The sequence below is a fragment of the Notamacropus eugenii genome, chromosome X (genome assembly GCF_028372415.1).
Source record: "Notamacropus eugenii isolate mMacEug1 chromosome X, mMacEug1.pri_v2, whole genome shotgun sequence".
In the NCBI taxonomy this organism is placed as follows: Eukaryota; Metazoa; Chordata; class Mammalia; order Diprotodontia; family Macropodidae; genus Notamacropus; species Notamacropus eugenii.
The window spans coordinates 24,984,914-25,010,035 of NC_092879.1; the positions used below are offsets into that span (position 1 = coordinate 24,984,914).

Consider the following 25,122-nt stretch of genomic DNA (forward strand, 5'->3'; position numbering starts at 1 on the left):
AGGGAAGAATATTGGAGGTCTCAGAGAACACAGAATACAATATTACCTAGCTAGCAAGGAAGTCATTGTTGCAAATATCAAAACTTGGATTAGATTGGATGGAGAAGCCAGAATATAAGATCAGGGAGAACACTTAGAACCTAGAATGTCTGTGCTTGAAGGAAATTTCAAATACAGATTCCTGAGCTGGATAAGGCTATATAATTTGGAATGTCAGTGTTGGGAGAGACTAGAACAGAGAGAGTGGGGGATGTTCTTGGGCTGAGAATGGAAATGATCAGAAGCAGTGGGATTTGATTCCACAATGTCAGGCCTGGGAGTAGCCATGGAGAAGAGAATGAGAGAGGTAGGAAAACATTTAGAAGAAGGGATGTCAGAGAGAGGAGCAGCCTTTCAACAGAAAATGGCAAAAATAGTCCTTAATGCCATTGTATATGGGAGCTGCTAGGGCTTTGAGAAGATAAATCATCAGCTCTGAAGGTTCTTCAGAACACAAAATATCATAAATAGGAAGCATATTTTTTTGAATATCTATTCATGAGCCCAAATTGTTGGAAAGTTTTAGTTAAATTAAAAAAATGAACAAAATAGATTTTTCATATGAAATTATTTTCATAATTAATTAATTTTAATTAATTAATAATCATTTATTCCAATTTGATTCATATTAGCCCCATGATAATGGTGGAGTTTTTTTAAATCCTCATATTCTCAACCATAGAGTCAAAAGTTTATGGTGAAAGTACTGCTTTTGAGTAGCTTACAAAATAAAAAAAAAACAAAATAAAAGTAATTCCACAAACACTGAAAACAAGCAATTCCACGAAGTTCATTAATTCATAAAATCTGCTATTTATATCACAGTTAATGATAATTAATATGCTGGGGTTTTTTTTAAAGAAAAGCTGTTAAGTACATAGGATTTAAAATCATTTTACTGGTAAGAAATTTGTATCATGAATTCTACATAAATAAAACATATTACTCTTGATATGTCACAGCTGGATGAAACCTTAGAACATCAAATTTATTGGTTTTTAGGTAACTTTCAGGGAAGCATGTTGGAGTTGGAAGAGAATTTAGAATACTGAATTTCCTATTTGGGAGGTAAGTACTGGCAATGAATGTCACAACTCATATTGAACATAGATATCAGACCTCGAAGGGAACTTAGACAATGTCTGAGCTTGTATGAAATTTTGAATTGAAGAATACTCAGCTTGATTGGGACCTAGGGTCTGAAATATGTTGGTCAGGACTTTATCACTGATAAATTGAACAGTAGACCTTGGAATGGAAACTGTCAAAGTCAATGGGACTTTAACACATAGATATCAGACCTGGGAGTAACCCTGGAGAAGAGAATGAGAGAAGTAGGACATTTAGAAGAAGGCATATCAGAAAGAGGAGAGCCCTATGACACAGAATGCCATAACTTGGAGTAGCCTACTCAAAACATGATAACTAGTAGATCTCTTAAAATAGATTTCCCGAATTTGAATGGTCTGTAGAGCAAAGAAGTTTTGCTACGTGCTCATAGAGCCAAAATAAATGTACGGGCACTTTAATTTGAGAAGCATTAACAGTATGAATTTGATTTGAGATAAAACCTTTATTTCAAAGTTATATTAACACAGTAGTAATGCTTGAATTAAAACTCACCTCCTAAATCACAGTGTAAAGCAAAAAGTGTAAATACCATGCACATAATCTTGCTACCAAAAAAACCAAACCAAGCAAAACAAAACAGGAAAGCAATATATTTCTTCCCAATTCCTTCATCAGGTAAGACTTCCTTTTAAATTTTTGTATTGATAACGAATGTGGAGCATTTAAAAAGACACATATTAAGTGCCCATTAATTAAAAGGGACACCATTTGTTGTGCTATTAAATTTTTTAAATTAATGATGCCAATGTGATATATACTAAAGGAAAAGCAGAAGAAAAAAAAAGTGAAAAGGAAAAAAAATGCCTGTCACAATAGAGCATGGTTGGGCATTAGAACATAGATTATCAGAACTAGGGATGTCCTTAAAACTACATAATGTCAGACTATGCAGACTTTAAGAACATAAATCTTCAGAGCTAAGAGAGGCCTTAGAACCCTCAATACCATAGCTTGGAAAAAAAAATTTAAATGTTCATGGATTCAAAATATTGGGAAGAACAGTTTTATTTTAAAAAACAATAAATAAAATGTGATTTTGGCATGAGATAAAATGTTTATTTCAGTATAATTTATATCAGTACAGTAAATATACTTTGATTAAAACTCAGGTCCTGAATTACATAGCTAAATAGGAAAGGTGAAAGTATTGTGCTTTATTTGGCTTAAAAAAACATACACACAGAAAATAACGTATTTCCACGCAGTTCCTTCGTTGTATAACACTACTCTTGCTATTAATATTAAAGATAATGAATATTGAGTTTTTAAAAATAATATAAGTACGAAGGAATTAAAGGATCTACCATTCATGATTTTAAATTACTGAACTGAAAGGCACAAAACCCTGAGAAATTATAGCAGGGTTGTTCCTTAGAAGACTGAATGTCAGAGCTTGGGTGGTGACTTTTTAGGAAGAATGTTGGAGTTGGAAAAGAGCTTAGAATACATAATTTCAGAGCTTGGAAGGCAGTTCAGACTGAATGTCAAAACTTGGATCAGAATATGAAGCTACATTAATTTTGGAAGAGGATTCAGAACACACAGTGGCCCAGCTGCATTGGGTCCTAGAACTTGGAATATGAAACATGGCAGGGACTCAAGAAACTGGGAGAATTGTAAAGATTGAGAATACAAATTGCTGAGCTCCTATGACCTTAACACCTAGAATGTCAAGCCTTGGAGCAACCATAGAGAGGAGAATTTCAGAGGTGAAACATCCTTTGAAATCCTTAGTGTCAGAAATAGTAGTATCCTGAAAATCATAGAATGTTCAAGCTCTGAAGGCCCTTAGGCTATTTCCCATATTGTAGGCATGTCTCTAATGTCAGTTCACACTTCACTCAATTTCAATTTGAGGATGAAATGAGGCACTAGTAAATCATTGAAAATTTATCAAAGGAAGTTTACTTTGCCCAAACAAAGCAAGGACATACAGAAAGGATACAGTGGCACTTATCTTCAGCTTTGGTAGGGGAAGCCTCCCCCACATCTGATTAGCAGGTCTTCAGGATATGGTGATTCTCATTGTCTTGGGCACCCACCAAGTCGCAGAGTCCCAAACCACATGCAGCTGGGATGTTTTATGCTTCTTAACCAAAAAGTTCCATGAAAACATTGGGACTAATCAGGTTGTGTGAGGGGAGGAAACTATATCTGGGAATCTGGGGCTGAAGGAAATTGACAGGGAAATCACTGATCCTACCACACTTCGTTACTGGATTTGTGGAAGTTAAAGTCCAATTGCATATTTTTCTCTTGTAGCAGATGGAACCGTAGATTAACCAAGCAAAATAGTGTTCCTTAGGAGTCTAGTCCTTTTAAGTGAGGGTCCATTGGGCAGGGTTTCAGGGTCTGGACTAGAGACTTCAGTCTCTGGAACAGTCACCAACTCTTTATGGATAGAGAATTGGATCTAAAGTCAGGAAAACAACTTCAGTTCAAATACTACCTCAGACAATAGCTTTGTTACCCTGGGTAAGTCACTTTACCTTAGTAAAATGGGGATCATCATAACATCTACCTCACAGGGTTGTGGTCAGGCTCAAGTGGAATCATATTTGTAAAGCACCTAGCACAGTGTTGGACATATATTAGGTGCTCAATAAATGCTTGTTCCCTTGTACCCACTGTACAAGGAATGTAGGATTGTGTGGCTCCTCCCTCTGTTCCCAGAGTGCCTGTTCCATATAACGTCAGTATTTGCCTAAACCATATTGTCCCAATTCCCTGCTCAAATGTCACCTATTGGTCAACCCACACCTGCATGGTTGTTTGTCGGGGAGACCCATAGCTGAAGTCTGAAGCTGCTGTGGTGGGGCTTTACCCAGATCTAATTGAACTTGAGACTGATTGGTGACTGGGTATAGTAGGCTGGGGGGGGGGGGGTGGAACCTCATAAATCCCAATTATCAAACCTATTTCTTTTAAAACTTCACCTCTTTCATCTCTTCATTTTCTACCAGCATGCACTCCTTGAACTGGACTGTACTATGTCCCCAGGAAACTCATCATCCTTCAAGATTGCATCAGCTTACCTTCTGCCTTTCTGACTGGAAGGTTGGAAGGTGGAGCAAAAATATCCTCCTAATGACTCCATTTAAAGAGGACCACCAGGACAGCCATCTCTACATTCCACCCCAATTTGCACTCTTTGCACTAGATTTCACCACCCTTTTGCAGGGTACTTTCTTCTCTCCCAAGGCCCTCTACTCCTTTCATTTTTCCTTTCTTTTGTTTTCCTCCATTAGGTTGTAAGCTCCTTGAGGGCTGGAACTGCTTTATTCACATTTGTATCCTCTGCTTGTAGCTTCATCTGGCAAATGGTAAGTGCTTAATAAATGTTGATTGACCAAGCCTGTCCCTCCCTTGCAGATTGAGGAACTTGTTGCAATGGAAATTTATCTTTAAAAGTGTGAACAACTGTCCATCTTAGCTATTTAAAAGAAGATAAATTGAATTTCTGGCCGTAAACTCTAGTAACTTAAGTTGATTATAAAGGTGGAGTCTCAAAGAATTCCCCAGGCTAGAGAAAATCAGTTACTAAGGCAGCTATTGACTCCAGTGAATTTACTTTGCTCTAATGTAACAAGGCCAAGGTCATAGCTTCCCTGGACTCAGTTTCCTTTTGCCTCTCCTCTCTCTCTCCCATGGGAAACAATAGGGGCAGCAAGGCATCTGAGTCAGAAACCAAGCTAGTGTTGTGGTCTTAATTGTCTAGGGGGCTAGGTATTTTCAAGCCCGTAGGTGATCAAGAGACAACTTCAGGGAACAGGGGAGGGGATGAACAATCAACTGCCAAGGACAGCTTAGTCCTAGCCAAGGTTGGCGCAGGGGTGGGGAATGAAAACTGAAGGCAATCGAATCTCAGAGGCAGCCATGTTGGCTAAGATGGCGGAAAGGGAGTGGGGGAAAGGAAGTTCTTCAGAAAATCCTGGGCCAATCAGGTCTCAGACGCAGCTTGGTCCTTGGTCTATCCCAGGTTTATTGCTAAGGTGGAAGGTGGGTGCGTGGGTAGGAGACTGCAGATCTGACTGCGCCAATCGGGTCTCAGACGCAGCCTATCCCAGCTTGGTCCTCGGCCTATCCCATATCTGTTGCTAAGTTGGAAGTTGGATGGGTAGGAAACTACAGCACTGACTGCACCAATCGGACCTCAGATACAGCTTTGTCCTCGGCCTATCCCATGTCTGTTGCTAAGGTGGAAGTTGGGTGGGCAGAAAACTACAGCACTGACTGCGCCAATCAGGTCTCAGACGCGGCTTTGTCCTCGGCCTATCCCGTGTTTGTTACTAAGGGAGAAGGTGGGTGGGCAGGAAAATGCAGCACTGACTGCGGCAATCACGGCTCAGACGTTGCATTGTCCTCTACCTAGCCAGTGTTTGCTGTGAAGGTGGATGGGGAAGGAGGCAGCTCCACTGATGTGCCTCTGTAAGGTCCCAGAGGCAGCTTTGTCTTCGGCCTATCCAACATGAAGGTGGAAGGGTGGGAGGAATGAAGTGCGGCAGAGAATCCAGGGCCAACCAGGTACCAGAGGCAGCTTTGTCCTCGGCCTATCTCATGTTGGCTGGTAAGGTGGATGGGGAAGGAACCTGCGCCACTGATCTGCGTTAGGTCCAAGAGACAGCTTTGTCCACGGCCTGATTGCTGTGAAATTGGAAGGTGGGTGGGTAAAGTAAGCTTTGCCAGGGAAGTTGGAAGCCAATCAGGTCTCACAGGCAACTTTATTCTAGGCCTAGCTGGTGTTGCTCTCGGAGGGGAAAGAAGAGCAAGGAAAGGAAAGTGCGTCATAGGCAGCTTTTGTCTAGGCTTATTTGGTGTTCATTTCGGAGGTTGAAGGGGGTGGGGGTGGGGGGAGGGAAAGAAAATGCATCATACCATCCGGGTCCTGTCAGTTTTGTGGTAGACCTAGCTGATGTTGGCCGCGGAGGTGGAAGGAGAGGAAGGGAAGGAAAGTGCGTCATAGAATCCAGGGCCTGTCAGTTTTGTCCTAGACCTAGCCAGTGTTGGCGGCGGAGATGGAAGGAGTGCAAGGTAAGAAAAGTGCGTCATAGGATCCCGGGCCTGGCAAGTCCCTGAGGCAGCTTTATTCTAGGCCTATTTAGTGTTATTTTGGAGGGGGAAGGAGTGGGGCGGGGCGAGGAGGAAAAAAATGCATCCTAAAATCAGGGGCCTGTCAAGTCCTAGAGGCAGCTTTGCTGCGAAGGCGGAAAAGGGGTGGTGCGGGGAGGGGGGGCGGGGCGGCGGGGCGGGGCGGGGCGGGGCGGGGCGAGGAGTTTAATTCTGAGTATTCAAGGCCAGTCAGATCATGGGCAGGGCTGAGTCGTCGGCCTATTCACTATTGGCTGCGAAGGTAGAAAGAGGGAGGAGAAAGAAAGTACGTCAGAGAATCCAGGGCCAATCAAGTTGAAGAGGCAGCTTTGTTTTCGGCCTAGCTAGCATTTGTCGAGGAAGGTGGGGGGAAGGGGAGGGGAAAGTGCGTCAGAGAATCTGTGGCCAATCAGGTCCCAGAAGCTGCCTTGTTCTAGACCTTGCCGGTGTTTGTTGCAAAGGTGGAAAAGGGGAGGGGAGTTTACGTCAGAAAATCCAGGACCAATCAGATCATGGGAGGGAGTTGAGTCGTCGGCCTATCCACTATTGGCTGCGATGGTGGAAGGAGGGAGGGGAAAGAAAGTGCGTCAGAGGATCCAGGGCCAATCAAATTGCAGAGGCAGCTTTGTTCTAGCCTTTGCTGCGAAATTGGAAAAGGGGGCGGGGAAGTTTTACGTCAGAGAATCCGGGACCAATCGTGGGAGCCTCTGAGTCCTTGGCCTATCCCCTATGTTTGCTGCAAAGGTGGAAGAGGGTGGGGAAGGGGGCTGTATCTGGGAAGGCAAGGCGAGGCCAAGACGTGGGCCAATCAGAACCCAGAGTCAGCTTTGTCATCTTTGAGGTAAAGCATCCTCTCTTTGTGGATGGGTGGGAGAAGGAAAAATGTGCGCCTCCCTTTACACCTTGAAAAAGGTGCCGGGTTGTTTCTTTTTTTAATGTGCTCAGTGGGCCAAAGAATTGGGAAGGGCAGGTTAATTTAATGATCAATGACATGTTTATGCTTCGATTATACAACATTCATTTCAATATGTTCATATCAGCACAGAAAGTGGTGCTTTAATTAAATACAATGCCGTTTTTGGCTATAAAAACAAAAATGTTGTATGGACAGCCTTAATACGGTAAGCCTGTTAACTCATTATTATAATTGGTAATGAATGGTGATTGTTTTTGAAAAAATAAGATGTCAAATAGGATTTAAAAGGGATACTATTGGTGATTTTAAATCATTGTAATGTTAAGAGATATCTTGAGCTATATGATAAAAATAAATACAAAATTGAAGGAGGGGACCCCAGGAGGTTAGAGCAGGGTGGGGCATTAGAACACATAATCTCATACCTGGGTTGATGGTTTTGTTTTTTTTTTTAATGAGTTGGACAAGGTGTTGGGATTCACACATTAATTTTTTTGAAAAAGGTGCTTTGATATGAAACAGTTATTTCAATATAATTTGTATCAGCACAGGGGTGATGCTCTGAATTAAAACTCTGTTCCAGAACCACACAGCCAAAGAGGAAAGGTGAAAATGCAATGTTATATATTGCTATCCCCCCCCCAAAAAAGGTAATTATTTGCACAGTCCTGATCAGGTAAGACATAATACATGATTAATAATTAATTTGTATTTACTGGGGGGCAGTGTTAGTTATATGAAATTTAAAAGAGATATTTGTTCTCAGAAGTCTGAAGGGATTTTTAAGAAAAATATTCAGTGTCATAAAATAAAAATAAATAGATTAAAAAGTACAAAAATCCTAGCAGACTAAAACTGGATGGGGCCTAAGGCAACTCCTTAAAATACGGAATATCTCAGCTGGAAGGTGCTTTTTGAACAATGAATGTTGGAGCTTGAAGAGAACTTAGAATACAGAATATCACAGCTAAGAAGGCAATTGGTGTTCTAAGTGTCAGTATTGGAGGTGAATATAGAAGCCAGAATATCAGACCTAGCTGGGTTGTTAGAACATAAAATGTCTGAGCTGAGAAGTATTTTAGAATTGTGAGTGTTTGTTCTGAAAGGATCTTGAGAACAAGGAATATTAGACATAGAAAGGACTTTAAAACTCAGAAAGTAGGAGATAACTAAGAAGCCAGAATGACAGAGCCAGTGGAACTTTAGAATAATGTCAGAAGTGGGAGAGCCTTCAAATTAGTGGTATCAGCTGTAAGAAGCCTTTAGACTAAGACTTCTTAAAGTTTTTTCACTCTCTGACCCCTTCAGCATTTCTTAAACTGTGGGTCTCCACCCTGTATGGGACTTAGACCACAGAAAGTCAGAACTACAGGTGTCTTTGAAACTAGACTTTCCTTCAGAACATGATATCATAAGTCAGAAGGGCCTTAGAATACACAGTATCATAATCTTGCTTAGTAAGATATTGAAAGGGATAGGTTACTTTAAAAACAGTGAAGTATATGTTATGATATGCAAAATTTATCCAATTAAAGTTATACCAGCACAGTTTTGATGTTCTAAATTAAAAGTCGGGTCTTAAACTATACTGATAAAGAAGAAAGTTTAGTGCTTTCTCTGAATTAAAAAAAAATTCCTAGTCATTACCTTTATCAGTAGTTAACACTGCTAATGATATTAATGTTACTGATGATGAATTGGTTATATTTGTTGAAAAATAGAAAGTGTTAATGTTGAAAAGGGTCATCACTTGTGCTGGATTGTTAAGAAAAAATTGCAGTGTCATAAAAAGAAAAGAAAATTTCAGTTCAGAGCTGGGTGGGGCTTTTGAACATAGAATGTCTAGGCTGGAAGATGACTTTCAGAGTAAAATAGTGGTGGTAGGAGAAGGCTTAGAATACAGAATCTCAGAGTTGGGGGGGCAGGCTGCACGTTGAATATCAAATTTGGGAGTGGACACAGAAGCCAAAATATCAGACGTGGGAGGGGACTTAGAACATGGAACATACATGTTCCTCCTGTCGCTGGGAGGTATCTTAGCATCCAAAATGCCTCAGCTGAGGCTGTCAGGCCTGAGAATAGCCCTTGAGAGGAAGAATCTCAATAGAACACACAATATCATAACCTGGGCTCCAGTGGTTTTTATTTGCTTAGTTGAGTAAATTATTGGAAGTGACTAGTTAATTTTTTTTTTTTAAAAAGAATAACAAAGCATATTTATTGGGGGAGATGTGAAATATATTTCAACATAATTTATATCAGCATAGTTTTGATGCTGTGAATTAAGTCAGATCCCAGAGAACAGTAATAAATACAGTGCCTTATCTAGCTACTAAAAATCAATAATTTACTGTATGGCCTTGATCAGGTAAGACTGCCCCTGATACCAATGTTATTGATTGAATTTATTGAAAGAAAAAAGTATAATACGTTTCAAAAGGTACACCATTCATGCTTTTAAGTCCCCATGTACAGTGTGATAACATCAAAATGAATAAATAAATGACAAGGGTAAAACCCTAAAAGATCCAAAATGGGCAAAGTCTTAAAGCACACTGTATTATGCCAGGAAGATTCTTAGAGCAGGGAATTTCTGCCTTATAATGTGCCTTTTGAAGGGTGATATGGAAAATAATGGAAGAGAGCTTAGAATACAAAATTTCAGAGCTGGGAAAGCACTGAATGTTAGAAATCTGAGTGACCATAGAAGCCAGGATATCAGACTTGGTTACTCTTATAACATAAAATGTCTGAACATGGAGGCATCTTAGTATCAAGGACAGTTGAACTGAAAGGATCTTGAGAACAGTGAAAATCAGAAGTAGGAGGGACTCTAAAACTAATAAAGCAGGAGATAGTGAGAATCTGAGAACCCAGAATGTCAGAGGTTGGAGAGTCTTAGAAAAAGTGTTAACAGAACTGTGAGAAGCCTTCAAACACAGAAGATTGAGTCACAGGATGTTAGAGCTGGGAGGTCCCTTAGAACATAGATTGTTAGAGTTGAGAGGGAACAGGAAACATCATAGGTGGAAGAGGGTTGTTTTTTAAAAATGCTTAGTGAGGTAAAGTATGACAATATCAAATTATATATTTGGTATGAGATGAAATATTTTTTTTAGTGTAACCTTACCAACACAGTGGTGATAGTCTGAATTAAAACATGTTCTGGACCATATAGTCAAAGGGCAAAGGTAACCTTATTTGGCTACCCAACAAACCCCAGATATAAGACTACGAAGTGACTTTGCCAGGAAAGATTGCTGTTATTATTTCTAAGATATTTAAGCACACAGGATTTTAAATCACTGTATTGCTAAGACATATGTAATTTAATAAAAATAAAAATGAGTGTGTAGATTAAAAGTTAAAAAAAAACCCAAAGATATCAGAGAAATGAGGAGGGGCTTAAGACCACAGTGCTAGGAGTTTCTTTAGAACATGAAATTTCTGACTTGAAGAGATGCCTTTCAAGAGAATATACCAGAGGTTTGCTGTGTTTTAGAATAGCAAGTTTTAGAGGTAATGTCAGAGTGGAAAGGGCCCTTAAAACAGATTATCAGATGTGGGAAGAGCCTTAAAATGTACAATATCATAGCTAAGAAGGAGCTTTTTTTTATCTACTCAGTAGGCAAACATGTTGGGAAGGACAGTGGGCAGAGGTATTGGGTGGGACAGGTAAATTGTAAAAAAAAACAGTTACAGTGTATATTTATGCTTTGAGATGCAACATGTATTTCAATATAATTTATTTCTGCACAATTTTGATGCTCTGAATTAAAAGTCAGGTCCTGAACTACATCGCCAAAGTGGAAAGGTGAACACACAGTGCCTTATTGGATATCCTCCCCCCCCCCAAAAAAAAATTCTAAGCACGGATCAGGTAAGATTGCTATGGATGTTAATATTGTATGATGCAGTGCATAGAATGCTGGACCTGGAATCAGGAAGACCTGAGTTCAAATTTGGCCTCAGACACTTACTTGCTGTGTGACCCAGGACATGATTTGGTTGTATTTTTTGAAAAGTATGAAGTGTTAAATATATAAGACTTAAAAAGGACACCATTTGTGCTTTTAAATCATTGTATTGATAAGCATGTGCAATGTAATCAATAAAAACGAATAAATAAACTAAAAGGAAAAAATGAACTATAGAATATCAGAGAAGGAATAGGCCTATAAGGTTCTTTAGAATATGGGATGTCTAACTTGGAGGTACCTTTCAATACAATATACTGAAAGTTACATGTAGCTTAGAATAATAAATTTCAGAGGTGAGAGTGACCCAAGAATCACAGAATGTGAGGAGGGCCCTTAAAACAGATTGTCGGAGCTGGGAAGACTGGGGAAAAGGTTTTTTTAATGTGTTCAGAGGGCCAGTGTATTGGAAGGGACAGATAAATTTTTAAAAGACAATAATTATGTATATTTATGGTATGAGATAGAATATTTATTTTGCTATAATTTATTTCTGCATAATATTGATGCTCTTAATTAAAAGTCAGGTCCTGAACTACACTGCCAAAATGGAAAGGTGAACACATATAATGCCTTATCTGGATACCCCCCCAAAAAAATTGTAAACACGGGATCAGGTAAGATTGCTATTGAATATTAATGTTATGTGATGCAGAGCATAGAGTGCTTGACCTGGAATCAGGAAGACTTAAATTCCAATCTGGCCTCAGACATTACTTGCTGTGTGACCCAGGACATGAATTGGTTTTATTGAAAAATATAAAATGTTAAGTAAATACATAAGACTTTAAAGGACACCATTTGTGCTTTAACATCATTGTAAACATATGCTCTGTCATAAAATAAAAATAAATAAAAGAAAAAGAAAAATAGTCCTAGAAGGTCAGAGTGAGGTTGGACCATAGTCCAAAATACTGTGAGGTTGGGAGACTGGGGTAGGAATTGTCTTTTAAAGTAGAATGATGGAGGCAGAAGACAGCTTTAACCAACAGAATTTCACAGATGGGAGGTTAGGCTGCACATTGAATGTCAGAACTAAAAGTGGACACAGAAGCCAGGATACCAAACCTGGGAGGAGACTTAGAACATGGAATATAAAAGCTGGGAGGCATCTTAGCATCCAGAAGGCCTGAAGTGAATAGAGCTCTAGAAACTTAGAATAACCCAATTTGGAGGGATCTTCTGAAATAGGACATGTTCAGAGTCCAAGAACCCAAAGTATCAGAGTCCATGAGACCTTAGGACATAGAATGTTACACCTGAAAATAGGGGGCATAGCCCTAGAGAGGAGAGGGGACTTAGAACACACAATCTCAAAAGGTGAGGTACAGTGGGTTTTATTTGCTCAGTGGGCTAAATTATTGGGAATGACAGGTTAATTTGGGGAAAAAAGAATAACAAAGCATATTTATGATAGGAGATGCAACACGTATTTCAACATAATTTACGCCAGCACAGTTTTGATGCTCTGAACCACAGACATAAAGAACAGTAATAAAATGGTGCCTCATCTGGTTACCAAAAAAAAAAAAAAAAAAGACTGCTATTGATCCCATTGTTACTAGGAATTAATTGGTTGAATTTATTGAAGGAAATAAAGTATTAAGTATTCAAGATACCATTTGTGTTTTTAAGTCATTAAATGAGAAAAAAAACGCTTGAAATCGATTTGAATGGCACACAGACTCGTAGGCCCAGAGAGTCCTTAGCACATAGAATAGCTATACAGGATGTGTCTTTTGAAGAGTGAATGTTGGAGCTGAATGTCAGAATTGTCAGTGGCCCTAGAAGCCAGAATATCTGACCTGGGAGGGGCACTTAGAACATTAAAGGTCTGAATCTGGAGACCTCTTAGAATCACGAATACCTGAGGTGAAAGGGTCTTGAGAAGAGGGAATGTTAGAGGTAGGAGGGACCTTAAAACTCATCCAAGTGGGAAATGATAATGGAACATCTGAAAACCCTGAATGCCAGAGCTGGTGGGGCCTTAGAATATGAATCTCATAGCTTGGTAGGCCCGGTAGGCCCTTTCACAAAAGGATGTCAGAATCATGGAGGATGTCAGAGGTAGAGTGGGGCTCGAGCCACAGACTAGAAGAGCAGGGAGGGCCCTCAGAATATTGAGTGTTAGAGTTAGGGGGTTCTTGAGAACAGAGAATATCACAGCTTAGATGGAGGGTTGTTTGTTTTTGTTTTTTGTTTGTTTTGCTCAATGGGCCAAGATATTGCCTGGTTAATTAAAAGAAGACTTACAAACCATACTTACAGTATAAGATGCAACATTCATTTCAATGTAATGTATATCAGCACCATTGATGCTCAGAATTTTCAAAGTCAGGTCCTGAACTGCCCAAAGATAAAGAGAGGTAAAAACATAGAGCATCATTTGGGTACAAAATAAAAATGATTTCTGTGCACTGCTTTGATTGGGTAAGAATAAAATAGATATTAATGTTGTTGATAATTAATTGGTTTTATTTGTTGAAAACCTAAAGTATGCAATATTCAAAAGCCACCACTATTTGTGCTTTTTAAATCACTGTATTGCTAAGAAACATATGCAGTGTCATAAAAAAGTGAAAGGAAAAATCCCTGGGGGGTCAGAGCTATATGAGGCCTCAGAATATAGAGTGTCTGATTTAGGAGGTCCTTAGAACATACAATCACCTGACCAAAGTAAAAATTTGTAAATAGTTATTTATTGGATCAGGCAAAGTAAAAAGGACAAAACTAATTCATATAGTATCTTGGTCACATAAGATTGCTGTTGATATTAAAGTAATGGTAATGAATATGGAATATTTATTTTTTTTAAAAAGGTGTTAACTGCACAGGATCTAAAAGAGACTTATCTTTTTAAATCATTGTATTGCTGAAGATCCATATACAGCATAACAAAAGAAATGAAAAAGCAGAAAAAATCTCTAATATCATCCTGGGGCCAAGTATACTAATATCCTTGTATATACTTAGTATCCTTAGGGTCCTTAGAACACAGAATGTGTAGGTGCCTTTCAAGTGGAGAGGTAGGAGAGAGCTTAAATGGCAGAGTTTCAGAGTTTGGACTGAAAGTCAGAAAGTCTACTGACAGAAAGTCAGTAGATAGAAGAGTGACTATCAGACCTGGGAGGGGCCTTAGACCACAGTGTTAATGAGCAAGGCAATATCTTAGAATGAAGAATACCTGACCTGGAAGGGTCTCTAAAACATGGAATACCAGATGTGGAAAAGACCTTATAATGGACAGAAGTGGGAGATGTTGAGGACCACAGACCAAATTGGCAATAGCCTTGGGAATACCTTAGCATACTGAGTGTCAGGTCTGGGAATAGAGAGAGAAGGGGTAACAGCTATGAGAGCCCTTCCAACACAGAATGTTGGAACTCGGAATGACCATAAAACTAGAAAATTTCAGGGATGGGACTCCTCTTAGAACTTAAAATACAGAGGTGAGTGGGGTCTTTAAACATTTAATAGCAAAGGTAAGAGAGCAGTGTGTTTCCTTTTGTTCTAATCTCATTGAGCCAAGGTATGGTCAGATTGGATTTTTAAAAAGCAGTGATAGAATGATATGAAATGTTTATTTCAATGAAATCCATATCACTAAAATGATGTTCCAAATTAAAACTCAAGTCCTGAACCACACAACCAAAGGGGAAAATACAGAGCCTTATTCCCGCCCCCTTCACCCCCCCCCAAAAAAAAACAAAAACAGAAAAAGTAATTCCATACTATGCCTTAGAGGACTCTTAGAACACAAATTATCCAAACTAGAATGGGCCTTAGAATACACACATCTGGGAAGGATTTTTGTTTATGTGCTCCGTATGCCAAGGATTTGGGGGAGGGACAGGTTAATTAATAATAATAAAGTACATTTATGGTATAATATACATTTATTTCAATATAACATATCAGAATAGTTGTGATATTATATGAATTAAAATTAAAAACCATTCAAAGGGGAAAAGTAAAGTAGCTTTATCTGGCTGCCAGGAAGTAGTATCATCCATGTCTTTGATCAGGTAAGACTTAAGAGAAACAGTGTTTGTAATTAACTGACTATTATTTATTGAAGAAATAAAGTGTTAAGGGTGTGTTTGTAAATGTTTAACAGTGGACTCTGGGAGGGTGGGGATTGACACATGACACACTTTTACATTTAACCTGCTTTAGTAACATTTTTTCTATCTATTTAATCTATTTCTATTTAATAATATTTTTTCTATCACTTTGTCTAGACAATAAACAAAACTCTAAATCAAGCCCTAATTTTTAGCTTTTATCAATTTCCAAGATATACACTAAAAAATTATAACATTAAGGTTTAGCAATCTAGGATGAGCTGGCTACAGCACACCACTATAAGGGAGATGTTTTATGATTTTATATCATTGGATGACTAAGAACCATATTCAGTGTCATAAAATAAAAAATGAGTAAAAAAAATCCCAGCTTGGGTGGGGTCTTAGAATATAGAAGGTGAGGCCTGGAGGTGTCTTTCAAGAAAAAATGTTGGGTGTGGGAGAGATCTTAGAATACAGAATTTCAGAGCTCAGAGGGCACTTAAAACAATGTATGAGCTAGGAGGAATTGTATAGTACAGAATGACTAAGCTGAAATTGCTGCTAGAACAGGGATTGTCAGACAGTGGGGAGAACGTTAGTGGAAAGGTCCTCTGGTTAACAAATTGTCAGAGCTTACAGAACCTTAGGAAACAATAGAATATCTGAGGAATTTTATGAACAAGAATGTCTGGGCTGATGGAACCCTTAAACCTAGAACATACAGTTTGGAAGTACCTTATAACATAAGAATTGGGAGATGGCCAACCTGAGAATCCATACTGTCAGAGCCCATGGGACCTTTGAACACAAGGTCGAATGTGGAAATGGCACTGGAGAGGGAGAGTCTCCATGCTTGGGGGCACATTTAGAACAAAAGATAGATCTAAGAACCCTTAGAACACAGGATATTAGAAAAAGGAGTAGCTTTAAAATCAGAGGATGAGAGCTAGGAAGGTCCTTAGAATATGCTCTAATAGGTGAGAGGGCCCTTTGGACACACTATCCTATCTGGGATGGAGTGTTTGGGTGGTTTTTTGGGGTTTTTTTGGTTTATTTGGTTTTTTGCTTTTTAATTCATAGGCCAAGGTATTGGATGAGACCAGTTATTTCTTTAAAGAATATGGTATGATACATAACATTTAATATAATATGTCAGCACCATTTTAATGTTCCAAATTCAAAGTTGGGTTCTGAACCATAATGAAAAAGGAGAAAGGGATATATATGCTATCTTAACTGACTACCAAAAGAAAAGTAGCTGCAGTGCCTTTATCTGTAATACTGCTGTTGATAGTCTTGTTCTTGATGAGTTGCCCTATATTGGGAAATTTGCATGTAAATAAGATCAAGGCAAATACCATTTGTGTTTTAAATTATTGGGTGTAATAAATTTTAAATTGAAAGAAAACAAAACCAAAACATCAGAAGACTGGAACAGAGAGGAGTTTTTAAACTGAATACCTGGACTGAGCAGTCCTTTCAAGGGAGAATGTTGGAAGTGGGAGAGAACTCAGAATATAAAATTTCAGAGCTGTGAAGGTAGTCCAGACACTAAATGGCAAAACAGGCAGCTCCCTTCGGAAGTGTTCTGGCATCTAGAATGCCTTAGCTGAAAGGAACCCTACCTGTAATAGAGGTGGGAGGTATCTTAAAGTCTAGAAAATAGATGTTGAAAAGAGCCAGAAAACCCAGAATTTTGGATCCAGTGGACCAAGTGGGACCTAGAACACAGAACATCAAACCTGGCCATAGCTTTAAATGGGCGAATATCAGCTGGGAGGGCAGGTCAAATGAAATAACATTTAGAAGTGGCCTTAAAACCACAGATTGTCAGAACTAGGAGGGACCTGAGAACATAAGAAAGTCAAAGCTGGATGGGACTTCAAAAGACGGTGCCATAGCTGGGAAGAAGCTCTGTTTATTATCTGGTATGAGGTATTAGGAGGGACAGGATTTTTCTTTTAAATATAATATAGATATGCAATATTTATCAATATAATATCACCATAGTTTTGATGCTCTGCATTAAAACTAGGGTCCTGCACCACATAAAGAGGGGAGAGGTAAAAAAATAAAGAGGTGCATCAGAATACCCAACAATTCTATTCACTACCTTGACTGGATAAGGCAGCTGTGGGATTTTCATTTTATTGGTAGCAAATTTGCCATATCTGTCGGAAAAATAAATACACAAGATTTATCACCATTTGTGCTTTTAAATCATTGCAGCATTATTTTTTTTAAAAATGCACAGGGCAAAACTTCATTTGGAAAATATTGGATCTTAGAATTTTCAGAACTAGGATAATATTCCAGAGAGGACAGAATGAACACCCACACCAGAGTATCGGAATTGAGAGGACATGTAGAGCACAGAATCTATGAGCTGGGAAGCATCTTACAGTTCAGATTGTGTGAACTAGAAAGGGGTCTATAGGAATGGCAGTGGGAGAAGGAGTGCAAAAACATGAAGTTGGAACTAGTCATATATTATCAGAACTCTTTGGACCTTAAAATACAGACTGTCCAAACTGGAAAGGCTCTTATAAGTATGCTTGAGCTAAATGGGGCCCTAGAAACTGAAATGTCAGGTAGTAGAGACCTTATAACAAGAAATAGGAGATGATCAGAGTTATAGAACACAAATTATCAGTGGGATCTGGGCAAATGGAATGTCAGGGCAGGGAGTGTCAGAAGGCCACAGGGATATCGGACCAGGAGAGCCCTTCCAGCACAGTTTCTGGAATAGAACTGGCCTTAAAATCACATTGGCTGCCCTTGGGAGAAACTTTAGAATAAAGACTATCACAGCCGAGGAGGAATTTTTTTTTAAAATAGCTTAGTGTGTCTTGGTGGTGGTGCTCTGAATTAAAATTCGGGTCTTGAGCCATATAGCCAAAGAGGACAGGAGAAAATGAAAGGCCTTATAGGGCTTAAAAAACAACTTCAACTAGGATAAATAATTTCATACTGTACCTTGTTAGGAAACAGTAGTAGTAGTTTCAGTCCAGGGACCGCCCCTGACAAAGAAGGAACTTTACAACACAGCCAGTGAGAGAGGTGGAAGGAAGCAAAGCATTTCTTTTGTACTTGCTATATAAGAATATCAGCCCTGAAAGGGTCTTTACAGTATAGAATGGGTGACTAGGATGTGACTTCAAAGGGAAAATGTTGAGGGTGGGAGAGTACAGAATATGGAAATTGAAAGTGGATTTAGAAGGTCAAAACTGGGAGAAACAGAAGCCAGAATAGTAGACCATAGCTTTTCTGAGTTGGGAAGTGTCTAAGAATTAAAAATGCCCAACTTGCATGATACCCTAGAACTTGGAATATCAGAAGTGGGGAGGGTTAGAGTTAGAATCGCAATTAGGGTTAGAATTGGATCGGATTTAGGGTTAACCCTAACCTTAAATGTGCTCTAAACCTTACAAAACAATGAGAGCCTAAAAAACATTGTGAAAACATCAGTGGGACTTGAAAACAAATGTTGAACCTAGGAGAAGCCACAGAGAGGACAGTCTATTCTGGAGGGTACATAAAAGAAGGGATATTAGAGTTTGGAAAAAGCCTTTAAAATGTGATGCCTGAAAATCGATTATCATTGATCAGAGAGACTTTACAACATGTGTAGTGCCAGGAGGAAACTTAAAATACACATTATAACTGAGGAGGTTTGGGTTTTTTGCCTGTGTTTAGCTAGTGAAGGTAATAGGATAGGTTAATTTTAAAATAATAATAAAATATATGGTGTGTGATACAACATTTATTTCAGTGTAATTTTTGACAGCACTCTGATGAAGTTCTGAATTAAAACTTGCGTCCTGAGCCTCACAGCCAAAAAGAAAATACAGTACCTTATCTGGCTCAAAGACAAAAAAGAGTAATTCTATTCAATGCCTTGAACAGATAAGATGGCTGTTGATATAACTATTTTTGGTAATGGATGGGGAAGTATTTATTGAAAAAAAAATAAGGTAATTTGTACATAGGATTTAAAAAGAATATTTGTGCTTTTAAATACTGTATTACTAAGATCCATATGAAATGCAAGAAAATAATTCCTGGAAGACCACAGTAGATTGGGCCCTGATACAGAGAATATCTGGGCTAGGAGGTGCCTTTCAAAGAAAGTTGAAGTTGGGAGAAAGTTTATTTCCCAGTTGGAAGGACACTTAGGACAGGGGATGTTAGCGCTAGGAAATCTTTCAGAATGAAGACTGCCAGAAGTAGGGGTAACCTTAAAAGCCCAGAATGCCAGAGATGGGAAGGGTACTGGAACTTCAGTGATCAGAGCTGGGAATGTAGAACAGCATAGTTGGGAAGAGATCTTTTATAATTGCTCCTTTTGGTAGGTTAATTTAAAAAATAATAAAAGGCATTTTTGGCATCTCTGCAACATTTTCTTACAGAATTTATATCAGTGCATTGGGGATGCTGTGAATCCAAACAAAAATCAAAACTGCCAGAAAGGAAAGGAAGGTGTTTGATACCTTCTCTGGCTCAAAAACAAATAAGTAATTTCTAGGCAGTGTCATAATCTGGGGAAACTGCTAATATTATTATTATTATTATTATAGGTAATGAAGAAGCAATATTGGTTAAAAAATAAGGTGTCAAATCCACAGAATATTAAAAGAACACTTCTTTTAAATAACTATTGCTAAGAAACATTCAGTGTAAAAAATAAATGATAGAAAAAATAACCAATATGTCAGAGGAAGATTAGAACTTAGAAAACAAAATGTCAAGATGGAGAGGGTTATTAGAACAGAGGCAACTAGATGGAATCAGGAAGGCCCGAGTTCAAATCCAGCCTCAGACACATTCTTGCTGTGTGACCTTGGGCAAGTCACAATATCTGCCTCAGTTTTCTCAATGTGATTAATAGTAGCACCCATCTCACAGGTGTGTTATGAGGATCAAATGGAATAAAATGAGAAAACAGTTGTCAAACACTTGGCAGAGTGATTGGCATATAGTAGGTAATAATGCTTGTTCCCTCCCTTAGAACTGGTCTGGGAGGAACTTTTCAAGACATAATGTTGGAGGGAGGAAATAAAGTGTAGATTTTGAGAGCTGGGAGTCCCATCTAGGCACCTAATATCAGGATAGGGAGTGGATAAAGAAGCCAGAATATCAGACCTGGGAGGGTACTTAAAATAGGGAATATTTGAGCTGGGAGTTGTTTTAGAATCAAGAATTCATGTGATGGGAAGGGCCCTAGGATTTGGAATACCAGGGGTAGGAGGGAAGTTAGAACATGAAATAAGAGGTGTTTAGAGCCTGAGAACACAAACTATCTGAGTGGGGAGGCTTAGAGCCAGAGAGAAGGGAATGTCAGACAGATAAGGTGTTTAGAACTAGCATATCAGAGCTCGGAGAGCTCCTACACCACAGAATGTCAGAGCTGGGAGGAACCTTAGAGTGGAGATCCTCAAACTTGGGAGGTGTTTTAGAACAGTGGTATCAAACTCAAAAATGAATCCCTACCAAGCACATGCTGATCTAGTGACATTGGAATTGTGCCTGCGCTCCAGAATTTTACTGGCCTGAGTTTGATGCCTATGCTTTACCACACACTTCCCACAGCTGAGAAGGAAGGGAGTTGTTGCTTTTTTTTGGGGGGGGGTGATGTTCAGTGGGTGAAAATAATGGAATAATCAGCTTAATTTATAAAATGAAATGTATATGGTACACTATGCACCTAAATGATCAGTATCATTTATATCAGCACAAGGGTGATGGCTCTGAATTAAGATCAGGTACTGAATCACAGAGCCAAAGAGAAAACGTGAAAATATATTGCCGTATATGATAAAAACAAAATACCCTATAAAAAATAATTCCATGCAATGTTTGAATCTAATAAGATTTCTATTGATATTCTTGATGATGGAGCGTATTTATTGAAAAAAATGTACATAGGACACAAAAGGGTCATAATTTACCTTTTAAATCATTTTTTAAGATACATATGTGTTGTGATAGAATAAAATTAAAAGAAAAAATATTTCTGGAAGAGCAGAGATGGATAGGCTATCGGAACATAAAATATCAATATTAGGAAGTCTATCACACAGAATGCCTGGGCCAAGAGATGTCTTTCAGTGGAAAATATTGGGTTTGGGAGGTGATTTGAAATTCATTCAGGATGCTAAATATCAGAAGGGAAATTTGAAATACGAGTCAAAATAGCAGTCTTTCCAGATCACTTTAGAACACATGCTTTCCAAGCTCTGAGTTCTCTAAGAATAAAATACTTCTGAGCTGGAGAATATAGGAAGTGGGAGAGGCCTTAGGAGACAATGGGAGATATACTGAGCTGCTGGGACTGTGGGCATTGGCAGGAGAATGTTGGGGTTCTGAGGGCTCTTAAATTAAAAATATGCAGACTTGTGAATGCCATTAAGACAGACAATATGAAAACTGAGAAGTTTTTTATTTTGTTTTTTAATGTACTTAGTCAAGGCATTGGGAAGAACAAGTAAATCTAAAAACCAAAAATATATTTATGGTATGATATACAAGATTAATTTCCATATAATTCCTGCACCATGGTGAGGTATTCTTTATTAAAACTCGGGTCCTGAACTAACACAACCAAATGGGATTGGGGAAAATGCAGTGCATTATTGAACTCCAAAAGAAGAAAAAGGAAAAAAAAACCAGACGAAAAATAATTGCATGTAGTGCCTTGATCTGGCAAGATATTGCTGTTACTGATAAGAAACAATAAGTCTTTATTGAAAACAATTAGGTGTTAAGTACATGGGTTTTAAAAGGGACATCAATTGTAGTTGTGCTTTTAAAAAATTGTATTGCTAGAACAAATATGCAGTGCACTGAAATACTAAGAAATGAAAAGGAAAAATCTCTAGGATGTCAAAGCAGAAGAGGTTCTAGATGTCTAGGCTGGAGGAGCCTTTCAAAGGAAAATGGTGAAGATCGGAGAGAGCTTAGAATAGGGAATATGAGAGCTGGATGGCAGTCCTGCCTCTGAATGACAGGACATTTTGGGAGCACACAGAGAAACCAGAATAGCAGAACCTGGAGAGTATTTAGAAGGAGACATCTATGTGAGCTGGGATGCCATTTGAATCCAGAATGTCTTGAGCTAGGTGGGACCCTGGAAGATGCAATATCAGAGCTGGGCTGTCACAGAACTAGCCTATAACATAGAAAGTAGGAGACAATCAGAGCCTAGGAAAATGTCAGAGCTGGAAGGACACATAGAACAGAGAATGGTAGGAGCCTTAGTGTAACAGAATAACAGTGGTGGAATGAGCCTTTTTGCACAGAACTTCTGGCCTTCAAAGGGCTTTAAAAGAAACAATGCTAAAAATAAATAAAAATCAAAGAAACAATGACAATGGATGTCATGGGAAAGGATATTTTCCTTTTCAATGTGCTCAGTGGGTCAGTGTATTGGGACCAAGAAGTAAATTAAAAGAAAAAACAACTACAAAGTATGTTAATGGTAAATATTCAACATTAATTTTCAATATAATTTATTTCAGTGAGGTGGTGCAGCTCTGTATCAAAACTCAGGGACCGAACAGCCAAAAGGGATTGGTGAAAATGTAGTGCCTTATTTGGCTCCACAAAAGAAAAAAAACGGGCAAAAAAGTAATTCCATTCAGTGCCTTGATCTGGTAAGATCATATTACTATTCATATTACTATTATTGGTAATGAATGACAAGTCTTTGTTGAAAACAGTAGTGTTAAGTACGTAAATTTTAAAAGGGACACCATTTATGCTTTTAAAATACTATATTGATAACACAGTTGGATGTTCAGTGGACATCTTAAATTCGGCATGTCCCAAACAGAACTGATAATCCTCCCACCTTCCCTATTATTGTAGAGGGCAATACCATTCTCCCAGTCCCTCAGCATCAAACCCTTGGAGTTATCCTGGACTCTTCCTCCTCTCTTACCCCCCAATACAATTCATTGCCAAGGCCTATCAATTTCACTTTTGCAATATCTCTTGAATATGTGCCCTTCTCTCCTCTGACTCTGCTACCACCCTGGTGCAGACCCTCATCCCCTCAAGCCTGGAATATTACTTGATGGTTGGTATGGCTGCCTCAAGTCTCTCCTCACTCCAAACCATCCTCCATTCAGCCACCAAAAGTGTCTGTGGTGAAGCTCAGATGCAACCACATCACTCCTCTGCTTGATAAACTTCAGTGGGTCCCTATCACCTCCAGAATCAAACACAAAATCCTGTTTGGTCCCCAGCATATACTCTTCAATCCAGTGACACCTGCCTCCTTGTAGTTTCACGAACAAGACATGGCTCTGAGCATTTTCTTTGGCTATGATCATCCCCTATGCCTAGAATGCTTTCTTTTCCTCGTCTTAACCTCCTGGCTTCCAAGTCCCAATTAAAATCTTGTCTTCTACAGGAAGCCATTCATAGCCTCTCTTAATTCCAGTGCTTTCCCTCACTTTACTTCTTATTTAGTCTGTATAAACTTGTTTGTACATATCAGATTGCTTATTGTCTACCCCAGTTAGACTCTTTGAGGGAAGGAACTGGTTTTTGCCTTTTTTGTATCCCCAGGCCTTTAGCACTACTTGGCACATAGTGCAGTAGGCATCTGATAAATGTTTATTGACTGACAGTATTGTAGTGTAATAAAATAAGTATTAAGAAAAGTTCCTAGCATGTCAGATAATGCACTGTCTAAACTGGTAGGTAGAGTCGGTAGTCCAGGCTCCATAATGTTAGAAGTGTTACGAGCAGTGAGGGAAGTCCTAACCCTGAACAGCAGACTGGTAAAGGGCCAAAGAAGCCAGAAATGCAGGCCCTGCTGGGCATTTAGAAGCTAGCATTTATGAGATGGGAGGTATTTTAGAATCCAGAATGCCTAAAGCTGAATGGGGCCCTAGAACCTGGTACGTCAAGGGTGAGCTATGGGATATGTTCCAACATAGAAAGTGGGAGATGGTCTGAATCTTAGAACACAGAGCCACGAAGAGCTTAGCACACAGAATGTCAGGCCTAAGTGTACACACAGAGAGGAGAATGTCTGAGCTAGAAGAACAGGTCAGGATGAGGAGTGCCCTGAAAATCACAGACATGGGGCAGCCTCAGAACATACATCTTCTGAACTGTGAGAGGCTAAAGAACACGCAATACTGGAGTGGGGAAAGTGCTTCTGTTTTGTTTTTTAATGTGCTCAGTGGGTTAAAGTACTGGGAAGCCCCAGTAAATTATAAACAATAAGAAAGTGAAATTATGCCATGATATGTAACGTTAATTTCCATATAATTCATTTCAGCTCTGTGGTGAATCTTTGAATTAAAACTCAGGTACTAAACCAATACAGCCAAAGAAAAAAAGGGGTCTGATGTGCATATTATGGCTCTAAAATAAGGAAAACCAGGCAAAAAATAATCCCATGCAGTGCCTTTTTCTGGTAAGTCTGCAATTAAAATCCCATTATTGGATAGTGAATGAGGAATCTTTGTTGAAAACAATAAGGTATTAAGTTTTAAAAGCAATACTGTGTTTCTAAGAAATGTACGCAGCATGATATAATAAATATTAAGAAAGGAAAAGAAAAAATCCCTAGGATGTCAGAGGAGGCTAGGAGGTTAGGATGCTAGCTGCTGGACTGGGAGCTGCTGTTAAAAGGAAAATGTTGGGTTGGGAGAGAGCTCTGGAGGGCACTCCTGCCTCTGAATGGCAGTATATGTAGGGGGTACCCAGAGAGGCTAGAATAGCAGAGCTGGGAGAGCATTCAGAAGGACGGAGCTGGGAGCTGGGTTCAAATCCAGAATATCTGAGCCAGGTGGGGCCTTAGAACCTGCAATATCAGAGCTGGGTGTTCAGGGGACCCTATAAGACAGATAGTGGGAGATGATGAGAGTCTGAGAACACAAACTGTCAG

At 39.0% G+C, this 25,122-nt stretch overlaps 1 long non-coding RNA gene across 16 annotated transcripts in view; it reads left to right on the forward strand.

The window, feature by feature from the left end:
• The window catches only part of LOC140515336 (uncharacterized), a 167,882-nt gene that overhangs the window by 67,167 nt on the left and 75,593 nt on the right, over positions 1-25,122 (forward strand). For 5 of the 16 annotated variants that reach the window (XR_011970964.1, XR_011970961.1, XR_011970962.1 and 2 more), the window contains exons 1-2: positions 6,449-22,870; positions 24,511-24,648. This is a non-coding gene — a long non-coding RNA (uncharacterized lncRNA). Of the gene's footprint in view, positions 1-1,041; positions 1,108-4,418; positions 4,494-5,464; positions 5,695-6,430; positions 22,871-24,510; positions 24,649-25,122 lie in introns of those variants that run through there. The other 11 variants (XR_011970955.1, XR_011970957.1, XR_011970959.1 and 8 more) reach the window with 8 other exon arrangements.